The 14,628-nt window shown below is 45.5% G+C and overlaps 1 protein-coding gene across 1 annotated transcript in view; it reads right to left on the bottom strand.

Moving 5' to 3' along the window:
- The window catches only part of LOC126353907 (ecdysone-inducible protein E75), a 407,934-nt gene that overhangs the window by 284,315 nt on the left and 108,991 nt on the right, over positions 1-14,628 (bottom strand). The gene's annotated exons all lie outside the window — the stretch shown is intronic.

The raw sequence follows: 14,628 nt of genomic DNA, 5'->3' as shown, positions 1-14,628 counted from the left end.
GTTGGTGATGGCGCCCTGGGCTGAGAGGTTCACTGTAATTGGCGGGCACGGCGCCACGTGTGAGCACTCCGCCTGGTAATCCTCTCACGTCGGTCTCACCGGGGCGACGCGAAGCCATTGGGGAGCACATTGGGGATTCGCGACACGTCGCCCGTCAACACACAACACCTCTGTTTATCCTCGCAAAACACCGGGTCGTACGAGTTGGGCTCCTCAGACAATTAAGCTCAGCTACTCCTACACTTCGTGCAGTTACTAGTCTTGGAAACGAACGAATCAGTCTTCTAACACATGCAGCATTATTGTGAGTATTATTATCATTATTTCTATTAATGATGCAAATTATAGTTACAAAATATGTCATGTAATAACAAATCAACATAATTCTCAATACCTCTATTACTTTATCATTATTATTATTAGTTCTGTTGTTATTATTATTGTCAATTATTATATTTATTAATAATGCAAATTATGATTATTGTGATTGTTATGTGCTATTTTCTTATATATGTTGTTCCTGATCAGACGGCTTTAGTCACTAAAACGGTCAGCCTAAATAAGCAATAAATACATAAATATGGTATGTTAGTAAGCCGGCCGGTGTGGACGTGCGGTTCTAGACACTTTAGTCTGGAACCGCGTGACCGCTACTGTCGCAGGTTCGAGTCCTGCCTCGGGCATGGATGTGTGTGATGTCCGTAGGTTAGTTAGGTTTAAGTAGTTCTAAGTTCTAGGGGACTGATGACCTCAGATATTAACTCAGATGTTAAGTTCCACAATGCTCAGAGCCATTTTTTAATGGGCTGTGACAACAGGCGACGGATAGAAGTGACTTTGCTAACAGCACGACATTGCCTGCAGCGACTCTTCTAGGCTCGTGACCATATCCGTTGGACCCTAAAAAACAAGAAAACCGTGGCGTAGTTAGATGACTCTCGATTTCAGTTGGTAAGAGACGATAGTGCGGTGGGAGAGTGGCGCAGACTCCACGAAATCAATGACTCAGTTGTGAACAAGGCATTGTGAAAGCTGGTGATGGGTCCATAACAGCATGGGTTATGCTTACATGGAATGAACTGTGTCTTTGGCCGTTTAGGCTACTTGAAGACCATTTGCAGCCATTCATCGACGTCCTGTTCCCAAACAACCATGGAATGTCTATGAATGACAACGAGCCATGTCAGTGGGCCACATTTGTTCGCGACTGGTTGTACTTGTACAGTACGAGCGTATGCTCTGGTCACCCAGATCGCCCGACATTAATCCCATCGAACATTTAGGGGGAATAATCGAGAGGTCAGTTCGTACACAAAATTCTGCACCGGCAACACTTTCCCAGTTAAGGATGCCTATAGAGGCAGCGTGGCTCACTGTTTCTGCAGAGGACTTCCAACGACTTGTTGACTCCATGTCACGTCGAGTTGCTGCAGTACGCCGGGCAAACGGAGATCCGATAGGACAATAGGAGGTATCCCACGACTTTTTTCACTTCAGTGTATGTATCCTACTGAAATTCTTCATAAATTCAAAAGCTTCAAATGGGTCTAAGCAGTATGGGACATAACATCTGAGGTCATCAGTTCCCTAGACTTAGAACTACTTAAACCTAACTAACCTAAGGACATCACACACATCCATGCAAGAGGCAGGATTCGAACCTGCGACAGTAGCAGCCGCTTGGTTCCGGGCTGAAGCGCCTAGAGCCGCTCGGCCACAGCGACCGGCCTCCTCATAAATAATCCGCCACACTTTCAAAAGACTACCGATGTCGACACCTACAACACTAGAAGGAAAAAATGAGGTTTAGTACCCACTGTTAAAGGTGTAGTGGCTCCGAAAGTAGTTCATTATTCACCAACAAAAATATTTGATCATTTGTCCAATAACATAAAATGTTTGTCATGTAGCAGTGCAGGTTTTAAATGTAACTTGAAATTATTTCTTCTGGGAAACTGCTATTCCGCACAGCAAAATTTATTTAAAAATTGGTATCCTATAAAACAGAAAGAAAATAACAACCAATTTAGTTATGAGGAGAAACTGCAAGAGTAGGACTGAAAAACGATGTGCCCATTAATGTAACGCCTCTACCTACGGATTTCACTACAGGCATCACATAGAGTGATGCTGTATGTCATATGTCATGGTTCAACATTTTAGTTTTTCATTTGTTACATAGCGACGTGTCACTATTTGAAACACATCTACAGCAGCACATCTTCCACTTGCTGTTAACCTTTTTTTTTTCACCTAGACACATGCACGCACGCGCTCGCGCACACTCACTCACTCACACACACACACACACATACACACACACACACACACACACACAACGTGCGTGTGTTCACTTGGGCGACTTGGTGTCTTCTAATACCCCTTTTAATAGAAATGGTTACTTCGCAGAAGTGCCTTGTGTTTCGAACTGGGCTGGCACCTGCACAGTTTCTGGGTCTCGGCCTCTGTAGCGGTGATTGGCACGCCTTCGCTCTAGGCTGACGTCAGAAACAGAATTGGACGGCTTGGGCAACCACCGTCTCCTACAGTAGCTGGTAGCTTTGCATCCCTGGCGGAAAATACACAAATTTGTTTGTCGTCATTTCAGTAATATATGATCCAGTCATATTACTGTGACCATCTATCAGCAGTTTGATTAGCCACCATCTTCAGAGTGGACGTGCAGTTAGAGAGTCAGAGAAGTTCTGGAAGGTACCGACAGGTATGTGTGGAGCCTTGGCGGCTCCAGCGCCATGGCCGTTTCTTGGCTGAGAATCCGTGGCGGGAACAGCCCTATCGAGATGGTCCCACAGATTCTCGATTGCCGGCGAATTTGGTGGCGAAGGGAGTATGGTAAACTCATCCTTGTTCTCTTCTAACCACGCAAGTGTACACGTGTACATTACCTTGCTAGTAGGTGTTGAAGAAAAACAAATTGCATGTAGGGGTGGCCATGGTTCCGAAGGATAGATTCACAGTTTTACTGATCCACTGTGTCTTCCAGAACAACGACATCACCCAGGGAATACCACAGAAACATTCCCCAGATCATAGCAACCCCTCTTCCAACCTGGATCGTTCCGGTGATTGTTGCTTGGCTGCATAAATCAATGGCCATAAACGTTATTCACCTGCGAGGGATACCAGTCGCCAATCAATGGACGTCCAGCCTTCGTCAGGAGTCAGCGTGGGAACGTGGCCAGGGGCCTGCTGTGGAGGCCCATACGCAGAAACGTTCACTGAACGATCGTTGAGGAGACTCTGTTGCCAGCTCCTTGGTTCGTCTGGGCGGTCAGTTGGTCAACTGTTGCACTTCTATTCGCCCGTATACAACACCGCAGCCGTTGTTCACCTCTGTCATCTATGGTCTGTGGTGCATCACATTTGCTTCGGTGCCGGTTTTGGATAGCTCCATTTTCCCACGCATGGTATACTTTAAACATGGCGGAACGTGAACAGCTTTCAAACTGAAGTGTTTTGGAAACGCTCCCACCGTTGACCTGAAAGCCAGTGATGATCATGTCCGTTTGGACGTCAGATAAATCGCTCCGTTCCACATTACGGTAACGAATGCACTGTTTCCGAATCGCTCGACGCGCTTCAAATGGTTCTGAGCACTATGGGACTTAACTGCTGGGGTCATCAGTCCCCTAGAACTTAGAACTACTTAAACCTAACTAACCTAAGGACAGCACACACATCCATGCCCGAGGCAGGATTCGAACCTGCGACCGCAGCGGTCTCGCGGCTCCAGACTGTAGCGCCTAGAACCGCACGACCACTCCGGCCGGCTTTCGACATGCTTCATACACTCTCCACTGCTACTGCTGCTACGTCCTGTCTGTGAGTGGTTGTTGAACGTTGTCATCGATCATAGGCAGTGGTCACATTGATGTGACTGGACCGTGCATAAGTTTTCTTACATAGGGAGTAGTTCATCTTGTTTCTGACTCCAGTTATCTTTGGGACTGTATTGTACGTGTAAATATGATATGTGCATCGTGTTGTTGAAAAAAAAAAACTATGTTTTTAGGTATTCCTCAAACTTGCGTTGGAAAGTTTTGTAAAGCCTCGTTTCCAGTTTTGTAAAGGTCTCGTCGTTCGTGAGATTGTGAAACGGCTTCTGGTGCAGTACAGACAATTTCCCCCTGCCACTCCTACACAGTTATGCTCCGGGGTCAGGTTACACGACACATCAATAAATTAATAACAAATACACATAAGTGAGTTAAAAAAGTTTACTTATCTTTGTGACTTGTTGAATGATTAAGTCTGCAACACTGTTTGTAATATAACACAATAAAGCGTCAAAGGCTATGTGCAAATAATCACAGTACATAGCAAATGCAATTTACAACAACTGTCTGTCCACTTCTAAGAGTTCACTAAACAACATTCCCTGTCTAAGTCAACTCTGGACGATGATCTACCAAGTGGGCGAGAGCTGCTCTTCTGCCGTTCGAGTAGGCTTCTGTCCGTTGTCGTCCAGTCATTGGCGGATTGTACTCGGCCGGGAACTGGCCCAGGCGAAGTCGATATCTTCATCCTCAGCGCCGCCCATGGCGCTAGTGGAACTCTCTCAAGGGGCAGGTCTCTATGGCACTAGCACCATCTCCCATCTTTGCGCCTGTGGTGCTTTTGCCCTGAGTGTATCTTGTTCGGACGACACAACAGAAAGCTTGCTGTTTCTCAAGGTAACAGCGCCGAGCTGTGTCTCATCAGAGAACACGGTTAAGGACTCGAAAACCAGCTCGTATTAGTAACGCTCGTCGACTGGCTGCTATGTGGCATAAGTCTTTTAAAATCACTTTCACTACTACACTACCGGCCATTAAAATTGCTACGAACAGTTCGACGACATTTGCAGTGGCATGGACTTTCAGGTCGGAGACCATGGTTGCGGTTACCCTTGACGCTGCATCACAGACAGGAGCGCCTGCGATGGTGTATTCAACGACGAACCTGGGTGCACGAATGGCAAAACGTCATTTTTTCTGATGAATTCAGGTTCTGTTTACACCATCATCATGGTCGCATCCGTGTTTGGAGACATGGAGGTGAACGCGCACTGGAAAGGTGTATTCGTCATCGCCATACTGGCGTATCACCCGGCGTGATGGTATGGGATGCCACTGGTTGCACGTCTCGGTCGCCTCTTGTTCGCATTGACGGCACTTTGAACAGTAAACGTTACATTTCAGATGTGTTACGAGCCGTGGCTCTACCCTTCATTCGATCCGTGCGAAACCCTACATTTCAGCAGGAGAATGCACGACCGCATGTTGCAGGTCCTGTATGGGTCTTTCTGGATACAGAAAATGTTCGACTGCTGCCCTGTCCAGCACACTCTCCAGATCTCTCACCAATTGAAAACGTCTGGTGTATGGTGGCCGAGCAACTGGCTCGTCACAATACGGCAGTCACTACTCTTGATGAACTGTGGTATCGTGTCGAAGCTGCATGGGCAGCTGTACCTGTACACGCCATCCAAGCTCTGTTTGACTCAATGCCGAGGCATATCAAGGCCGTTATTACGGCGCGAAGTGGTTGTTTTGGGTACTGATTTCTCAGGATCTATGCACCCAAATTGATTGAAAATGTAATCACATTTCAGTTCTAGTATAATATAATTGTCCAATGAATACCTGTTTATCATCTGCATTTCCTCTTGGTGCAGCAATTTCAATGGCCAGTAGGGTATTTATGCAAGTAGAATTGTGTTGACTAGTCTCTGTGTTGCCCGTTTTGAAAGTTCATATGGAGCCTCGTCTCAGGAATGGCTCCGGTATTTGCTTGAAGTGATACTGGAAAACCGCGGAAGTGTTAAACAGGGATGGCCAGCCTGTATTTGAATCGCTGCCAGAAGGTCTGATCTGTTTCGCCGGCAGGCTGGCGCGTGGCGACTCTGACGTTTGCCTTCGGGACAGAAGGCCGAAGGCAGCGCGGCCGTCGGCTGTCGTGGCGGCGAAAAAGCGAGAAGAGAAACGAGGCAGAGGCGAGCGGCGCCCCAGAAGCGGGATTACGGCGCTGCGAAGGCTGCGGCCGGCGCTATAAATACGTGGCTACTGCCGCCCCTGCCATCGCCTGCCACAGAGCGCAGACTCAATGGAAGCCGTGCGTGCCGGGAGCACCAACTCTCTCACAAGTACGTCCTGACTCCGAGGGCTGGCGAACGAGGAGATGCAGTAGAGGGCACAAATGGCACACTCTCTCCTTCGTCTTCTTCTTCTTCTACTGCTCCACGGGGCGCATTTAGGGCGAGGTCAAATCGACTGATATAAAGAGAATGTCATCTACATCTACATTGATACTCCGCAAAGCCACTCAACGGTGTGTGGCGGAGGGCACTTTACGTGCCACTGTCATTACCTCCCTTTCCTTTGCCAGTCGCGTATGGTTCGCGGGAAGAACGACTGCCGAAAAGCCTCCGTGCGCGCTCGAATCTCTCTAATTTTACATTCGTCATATCCTCGGGAGGTATAAGTAGGCGGAAGCAATATAATCGATATCTCATCCAGAAACGCACCCTCTCGAAACCTGGACAGCAAGCTACACCGCGATGCAGAGCGCCTCTCTTGCAGAGTCTGCTCCGTAACGCTATCGCGCTTACCAGATAACCCAGTATCGCCGATACAGTTTTAATAAGGTGACTCATAAGATGTCGCGACAACACTGCGAGACTAACTTCCTAACAACGACACATACCAACTACTCAGACAAGAAGACACTTTTCACACTTTGGATACATTGGCAGATGGGGTATCACGGAATACCTGAGGGACCAAGAATGGGTATCAACTCATAGATCAAACCGATTGAGACCAGATCCCATTCCCATACCGCCTGTGCGTGGAACGGCCGACTTCCATCATAGTTGGAAACCGCCACGTACGGGACTGGGGGGGGGGGGGGGGGAGGGAGGGGGGAGTTCACTAACATAACTGTAATAGTAAAAGCTGCATTGTAATCCAATTTATGTATCACTTTATGACCCACTAATCATCTTAGGAGGTGGGTTAACATGTATAATTAGTATTGTTAATGAAATAAAGAAATTTTTTTAAAAAGTTGAATCACCTAAAACTTGCACCGCAAATGTTGCAGAAATGATGTTTGGTGTTCAAAGAATGCATTGGTAGTCATGGGCTCGTATTGTTAGCCAATATACAGATTGTAGTAATACTTAGGAGTGTATTTTTTATGCAGACGTACACTTTATAAATGGGACAGTGCCTACTGACATTAAAAACTTTAAGGAGGGTAAATGAGAACGTCAGTAGTGTTTGTTGCAGTATTCTAGTGCAAATAGTTTACGAGATACTGTATTTTGAAAAGATCCCACACCGATAATTGCACAATACCTGTGGTAGCGCACACTAAGAAACGAAACAAGTGCATACACTACTAATGTCGATTCTAGTCAGTAGCGAGACAATCGACCAGCACAGGTTGTGTTAAAATGACCACTGGCAGCGGGAATACAGGCTTTCAGTCTGGTATGGAACGAATGCTGCACACGTGCTACCATTTCAGCGGATATGTCTCAGCAGGCTACGTTAATACATCACTGCTTATAGTCTGGTGTAGTTAGTATGTCCTTGTAGATAGCGTCTTTCAGCTTTCCCCACAGGGCCAGCGAAGATACAGGTCATCTGCGTCCAATCCAACGATTTCGAAACAATTTGTGAAGACTTGCTGTAGTACTTTGTACAGTATCTGCTGGACAGGCATCACTTTGGTACCACAAGTTACTCTTGAACTGCAAAGCAACGTGTTCCAGCATCCGTGGAAATTGGTCTGTTACGAGGCTGCGATACCCAACTCGCGTTCAGTGTTCCGTCTACGAAAAACGGGTCTATGTGCTCACTATCCCACACCACACATTTACACTCCACGGACACTGGCGTTTCACATGAGGAAATCAACGGGGATTTTCAAAACACCAATTGTGCGTGTTTCGCCGGTTTACCTGGTCTGGCAGGTAAATGTGGTTTCATCACTAAACGAGATACATGATACATCTGGACAATCATGTCTTGGTGCGGCTTGTACAGAAGTTAACACGATTGACATAATCGTTTCCATGCAGCTCTTATTGGGGAGAGATGTAATAGGGATGGAATCTATATCGATGGAGAAAGCGTAAGACACGCTTGACTCATGCTACTCTCTCGTGCGATTGCGCGGGAGCTAACGTGCGGATACGCTGCAACAGTAACAAGAACTTTAATTTCCCCTTCTTCTGCCACCTGTTTCCTTCTGTTACGATGTCTAGGTGTTACATTACTACTTTTACGTATCTACTTGAAAAGTATGATGAATAACTGCGGAGATAGTTTACTTTTATTGGGATATCTTGCAGCATACACCGCACAGGATCGAACTACATTCTTCCTACACTCTCCATACACCATGAACATGTCGGCTTTTTCTGCATTGGTAAATCCCATCCTTTCTTTCAGGAGTGCTAGTTCTGCAAGTTTCGCAGGAGAGCTTTTGTAAAGCTTGGAAGGTAGGAGGCGAGGTACTGGCAGAAGTAAAGCTGTGGGGACGGGGCGTGAGTCGTGCTTGGGTAGCTCAGTCAGCCGGCACGGTAGCTCAGCGTGTTCGGTCAGAGGCCTAGCTGCCCTCTGCAAAAAAAAAACTGAGTTAATGGACCAACAACGAACTGAGACGGATGTGTGTCGACGTCCGCCCGGAGCAGATACAACGAATGAAAACGAACAAAAAGAGAAGCCGGCACGGAGCTCAGCGTGTTCGGTCAGAGGGTTAGCAGCCCTCTTTAATAAAAAAAAACTGAGCTAATCGATCAACAACGAACTTAAACGGATATCTTACAACGTCCGCCCCGAGCAGAAGCAACGAACAAAATCAAACAAAGTATATATAAAAAAAAGTCGGTAGAGCACTTGCCCGCGAAAGGCAAAGGTCCCGAGTTCGAGTCTCGGTCCGGCACACAGTTTTAATCTGCCAGGAAGTTTCAGTCTGGCTATTATCTGACTGGTTCAGTACAACAGACAGAGAAGATCGAAGGGCACTGCGATTCGTGACGTGACTATTTAGTAAGGGGGGAAGCGTTACGGAGATAAACAAATTTCAGTGACAGACGCTAAAAGAAAGGCGTTACGCTGTTGTTTAGAGCTGAAATTCCGAGAGCGCATATTCTAAGAACAATCGGGCAACACATTTCTTCCTCCAGCATAGTCCCTGCGAAATGAACACAAAGAGAAATTCACAGGAATTAGAGCTCTTACCATTCGTAGATGGAACCACCATGGTCGTACTGGTACAGATTTATGGTCACTACCGGCTCCGTTCAAAAGAACGTCATCGTGTTACGCTGTCAGCTCTCTACATAACAAATTCCCACAGAGTCATACCAGTAGCACGTCTTGCGAAATCTAGTTTTGTTACGTAATGTTGAAGGCAAATTCTGGAGTATGACGATCATTTAACACTCCGACGACCGCCCGGCCGAAGCATTTCGAGCAGTGAGCGCAGTCAACTTGGCACAGTGTGTGGAAAGTCTAGTCGTCTAGTGTATACAGCACGCCAAGGTGCATGCACTCACTGCTCCCCGTGCCTCTGCCAAGCGGTCGACAGAGCGTTTACATGATCGTCATGCTCCAGGATTTGCCTTCAACATTGCGTAAGAAAACTAAATCCCTGAAATCATGGTATTAGCACGACTAAGTGACGATTTGTTGTGAACATTGCTGGCAGTGTAGCTGGACAAAGTTCTTTTGAACGAAACTGCTAGGGAAATAATACACGTCAACTAATACTAATTCTATTACTATTAACAAGGATCAGTGCGGAGGTCAAAATGATCACGATTTATCTAGCAGTGGTTGTAGATGTAGATGTTAAGAAGCGAAGTCGAACATCACGTTAAACTATGATGTCGCTACACAGGACGGAGCAGTTAAAGGCATATTTAGATATCAGAAACGGATGGTCGGATATTTTAGATGATACGAAGTTTTGAATCAGAAAAGCGTGCGAGGCACGTGTTAGTAAAAGCTTTACGCTTTTTTAAAAAAACTGCAGAGTCGTCGTTTTTTTGCAATCTTGGCTTCAGAAAGTTTTTGCCAAGTAAAACGGATCACTCCTTCTCATTTCTCAGCGTGGGAAAATTCAAAGAAACTCTGAATTATAACGTGATAGTTGATGCTGATTTTTACTGCTTCAACAGCGGATATGTAGTAATCGTTAAAAATGGTTCAAATGGCTCTAAGAACTATGGGACTTAACATCTGAGGTCATCAGTCCCCTAGACTTACAACTACTTAAACCTAGCTAACTTAAGGACACCACACACATCCATGCCCAAGGCAGGATTCAAACCTGCGATCGTAGCAGCAGCGCGCTTCCGGACTGAAACGTCTAGAACCGTTCGGCCACAACGGCCGGCAGTAATCGATAAACATTTTTCCCTTTCATTAATTTGTGGTTGAGGGGGGGGGGGGATGGGGAGATGGGGAGTGACATGGGGAAAATGTTACATCTCCTACAGTTTATCACCTTCATTTGTCCACGAAATAATCATCTTCTGCATAAAAGAAAAAGTTTCACATTTAAGCTTAGGGTCTCGAATGATATGAACAAAGTACGTTATTCGAATTGCAAGCAAAGATATTAACAGAAGCAGAAGCTGAACATATTGTGGTCAAATGACATGCTGACCTTCTGAAAAAAAGAGAAAAGTAGGAACTGACACCAGCCAATAAAAAGTTTGAGGCCCCCTCATATGAGTATTAAAAAATCAGACGTTAAATCACACAAATTCAAATCGAATTACGAGCAACAGATTGGAACAATCACATAAAAAATGAAGAGGGGAAGGCGAATCAAAGACAATAATTACTGGAAGAACATTAGGAGGCGCAACAAATCTAATAAAGAAAAAAGTTACCTACACTACGCTTGTCCGTCCTCTTCTGGACTACTGCTGCGCGGTGTAGGATCCTTAGCAGATACGATCGATGAAGAATGTAGAAAGTTCGAAGAACGGTGGCACGTTTACTATTACGGCGAACTAAGACAGAGAGTATGAGAATGCAGTCTTCCTCGGCAAATCGCGACGATGAAATCTTCCTGGGTTGACGTGTCACGGATAAAATACGAGAGTTGGAGTGGCAGTCATTAAAATGAAGGTGTTTCTCGTTGTGGTGAGATCTTTTCACGAAAGTTTCATTTTCAACTTCGTCCATCCAAAATACCTGTTTGACTACCACCTATACAGAGAAAAATGATCACTGAAGCAACATCGGAGTTTGTACGGAAAGCTTTAGGAGTTCATTTTCCCGTGTGCTATTCGAGAGTGAAATGGTCGAAAAGAACAAAGGAAGGAAGTTAGACAACGAGGTCATTAGACGGAACACAAGCTTGGTTACAAAAGGAGGAGGAAGGAATGCGGCTACGCTCTTTCACAGGAACCACCCCTGCATTCGTCTGGAGCGATTTAGGAAAATCACGGAAAACCTGTATCTGAATGGCTGGGTGCGAATTTGATCCATCGTCTGAAGTTGGGTGTATGAACCCTCTGCCAAGAATTAAAGCGTAAATTGCAGAGTAATCTCGTAAATGTATATGTAGACGTAAAGAGAAAAATAAAATATTGCATTTGAATCAGTGTATCACCAGTAAAAATATCCTTGTATAATTCGAAACAACCTACACATGTACGCAGCCAGTGGGCAGAGAGTGATGTATGTTACTTGTTTCGAGCTGCGAGCTGCACATCTAGGAGTTGCCATAGCAACGCCGCTGTGGAGCGTAGGTGGCGGTATCGGACGCGGCAGCAGCTGCGGCCCCCACCCCGGTCCGTCATTAGGGTCGGACACGTGTCAGCGCTGCAGCTTATTTTCCTGGAAGTTGCAGCTCTGCCACAGCAGGTACAGCGACTCCCTCCCTCCCTACCGCCTCCCTTTCCTTCAATTTTCATTTCGCTCGCGCAAGTAACAGCAGCACAGGCTGAGCAATTTCTTCCTCGATTTTCCCTGCCCGTCTTTCCACTCGTTGCAAAGAACGCGCAAAGTATCCACCTGAAGCGCAAGCGCAGCGGCCGTCACATACAGAGTCCCCGTCCATTCTTCAAGATACGTCGCGTCATCTCTTTGCTCGACTTCTTTTGTTCGTAAAGGAATTCCTCTACACCGTCAAAATCGCCGGTTTGACGAACAGATGTTATTGATGACACAGATTTATACCGCTACCACAGCAAGCGTACAAGTCGGGCAGATGAATGACATTATTTGCACGTGGCTGGCGAACAAAGTTCCAGGCATCTGCGGTCATTTGTTTGCAGATTCAATCAACTATCTACTTAGGACCCAAACGATGCTTCCCACACGACACACACTGCGGAGTCACCTTTATCAATGGCTATAAAACACGCACCGTAAGGAAGAGAAAACACTTTTTTTTTAGGTGTACGACATTAATATTCTGGGGGTTAAAATAAAGCATTCCGTCTTCAGGCCACGAGTGGCCTACAGGACCATCCGACCGCCGTGTCATCCTCAGAGGAGGATGCATATAGGAGGGGCGTGGGGTCAGCACACAACTCTCCCGGTGATGGTATTCTTGACCGAGGGGGTTAAAATACTTTAGTAAATCATAGAAAATGAATTCTTACCTTTAACTTGACACAGAAAGAAGACCAAGAAAAAATGCAAAAATTCAACTTCGAAGAGACAAAGTCAAAGTTCAACTTAGAAGACAATATCCGATTCTGAAGTTCACGATTGGGTGAAATCGTAGATGAAGATAATTACATACACTGGGCTCATTTGCATACAATATTTGCACCTCATTGAATACATGGAGCCGGCCCTGGTGTCCGAGCGATTCTAGGCGCTTCAGTCCGGAACCGCGCTGGTGCTACGGTCGCAGGTTCTAACTCTGCCTCGGGCATGCATGTGTGTGATGTCCTTAGGTTAGTTACGTTTAAGTAGTTCTAGAACCGCACGGCCACACCGGCCGGCCGTGGACATTAGTGATGTGGTATTAGAGTGTTACCGGATCACTGACTGCTATATGCTTTTGTTAGTACTTTGACAGTCTGTCGTTGTCCTGGAGAAGACAATGATGGTTATAATAGAATGCTCAGATTTTTATAGAGAATTAACGAAAAATGCACCGAACACATTTAATATATATCAGATATGTGTTTCAAACTATAGAGACCTAGCACTTAGCATTGTGTACAACGAGTCCGTCAACGAGAGACACCTTACCAGAAAGAACAGTAAAAACGAAGAATAATGAGCAGCTAGAAACACAAGAGAAGAGAGAACAGACATCATGTAGTTATGGCGAATGAAGGACAAAGTTCAGAATCCACTATTTAAACCAGCCGCAAACTGTAGTGCATAAAATGTGTTCGCTCTAAAACATCCGTATAAAGCACGTTACAAATGAGCTCGGGTTGCCTTGTTCGGTCGGCAACATGAGTGCTCTCACATTTTAAGTGAGACGAGCTAATTATCTCGGGAAGTGTGGCTGTTTATGCAGCGGTGCACATGTATCGGCCATAGAAACCGCACAGAGAAAGTTCCCAGATAGAAGCAGCGTCTGTCGAAACAAGCTTCTGAACAGATGTTGCTGCGTTTTCTGTCTTGAACGCTGGTAAATATCGAATTCACTTCCAGTGGTGTAGTAGTAGGCTCAAGACATCTTAGTAAAACCAGTGAAAAAACAGTCCACATTGCGATGGTACTTTATTAAAATGACCAGTTTCGGCCTGTAGCTAGGCCATCTTCAGACAGCAACATCAGCTGAAATTGATGATGCGTGCAACAGCTAGTTGACTGCAGTTTTAGCGTCTGAGGTCAACTGGCTATTGCACGCATCGTCAACGTAACTGATTGTGCTGCCTGAAGATGGCCTACGTACAGGTCGAAACCGGTCATTTAAATAAAGTACGAGCGCGAGATAGACTGTTTTTTCACTGATTTTTTATAGATTACAAGGTCACTGCTTTCCGAAAATGTTACCAAATGTTTCAAAATTTCTTGCTGTAAATGAATGGTAAACGCAGAAAACAATTCACACTCGCAGCCGGCGGTGGATTGGTCGGTTGACTGTGTTTTCGTCTTGAAAAATTTGCAAATTAGTTCTCATACAGCACGAGAGGCGTTTCATCGGAGAGAAGAACTTGCCAGGAGTGTGTTGATCTTGCGTCAGTGACTGACAGAAATCATTAACCTCTCGTTATTTCTGTCACTCTTTTGCAGCTAACCAAAAGTATTTGCGATGTAATAAAAGGAATGAAATCATTACTAATTATGGAAATAAGACGTTCGCGTTTTAAGAAAGGTGTGTAAAATTCCTGAAAACGTCTCCAAGTATTCCGTCAATATAGCGGTACAGGCGGTCTCAAAACCGCTTAGGTTTCACACCTTTTTTCAATCACCTTTATTGTTTATCCTCTTTCCTTATCCTAGGAACACCATTTGTAACAAATGGTAGCTTTCGTACATAACAGAAAGCACGCTTTGGTAGAGCAAATATTTAAAGCCGGAGAAAAGCAGAGAGGATACATGGAAACAAATTTTTGACGTAGCCAAGGACCATGCAGAGCTATAGCGCCAAAGAAGAAGAATGCAACTACTCATTCTGATG

Source organism: Schistocerca gregaria, chromosome 3 (genome assembly GCF_023897955.1).
Source record: "Schistocerca gregaria isolate iqSchGreg1 chromosome 3, iqSchGreg1.2, whole genome shotgun sequence".
Classification (NCBI taxonomy): domain Eukaryota; kingdom Metazoa; phylum Arthropoda; class Insecta; order Orthoptera; family Acrididae; genus Schistocerca; species Schistocerca gregaria.
This window is presented reverse-complemented; position numbering and strand designations above follow the sequence as displayed.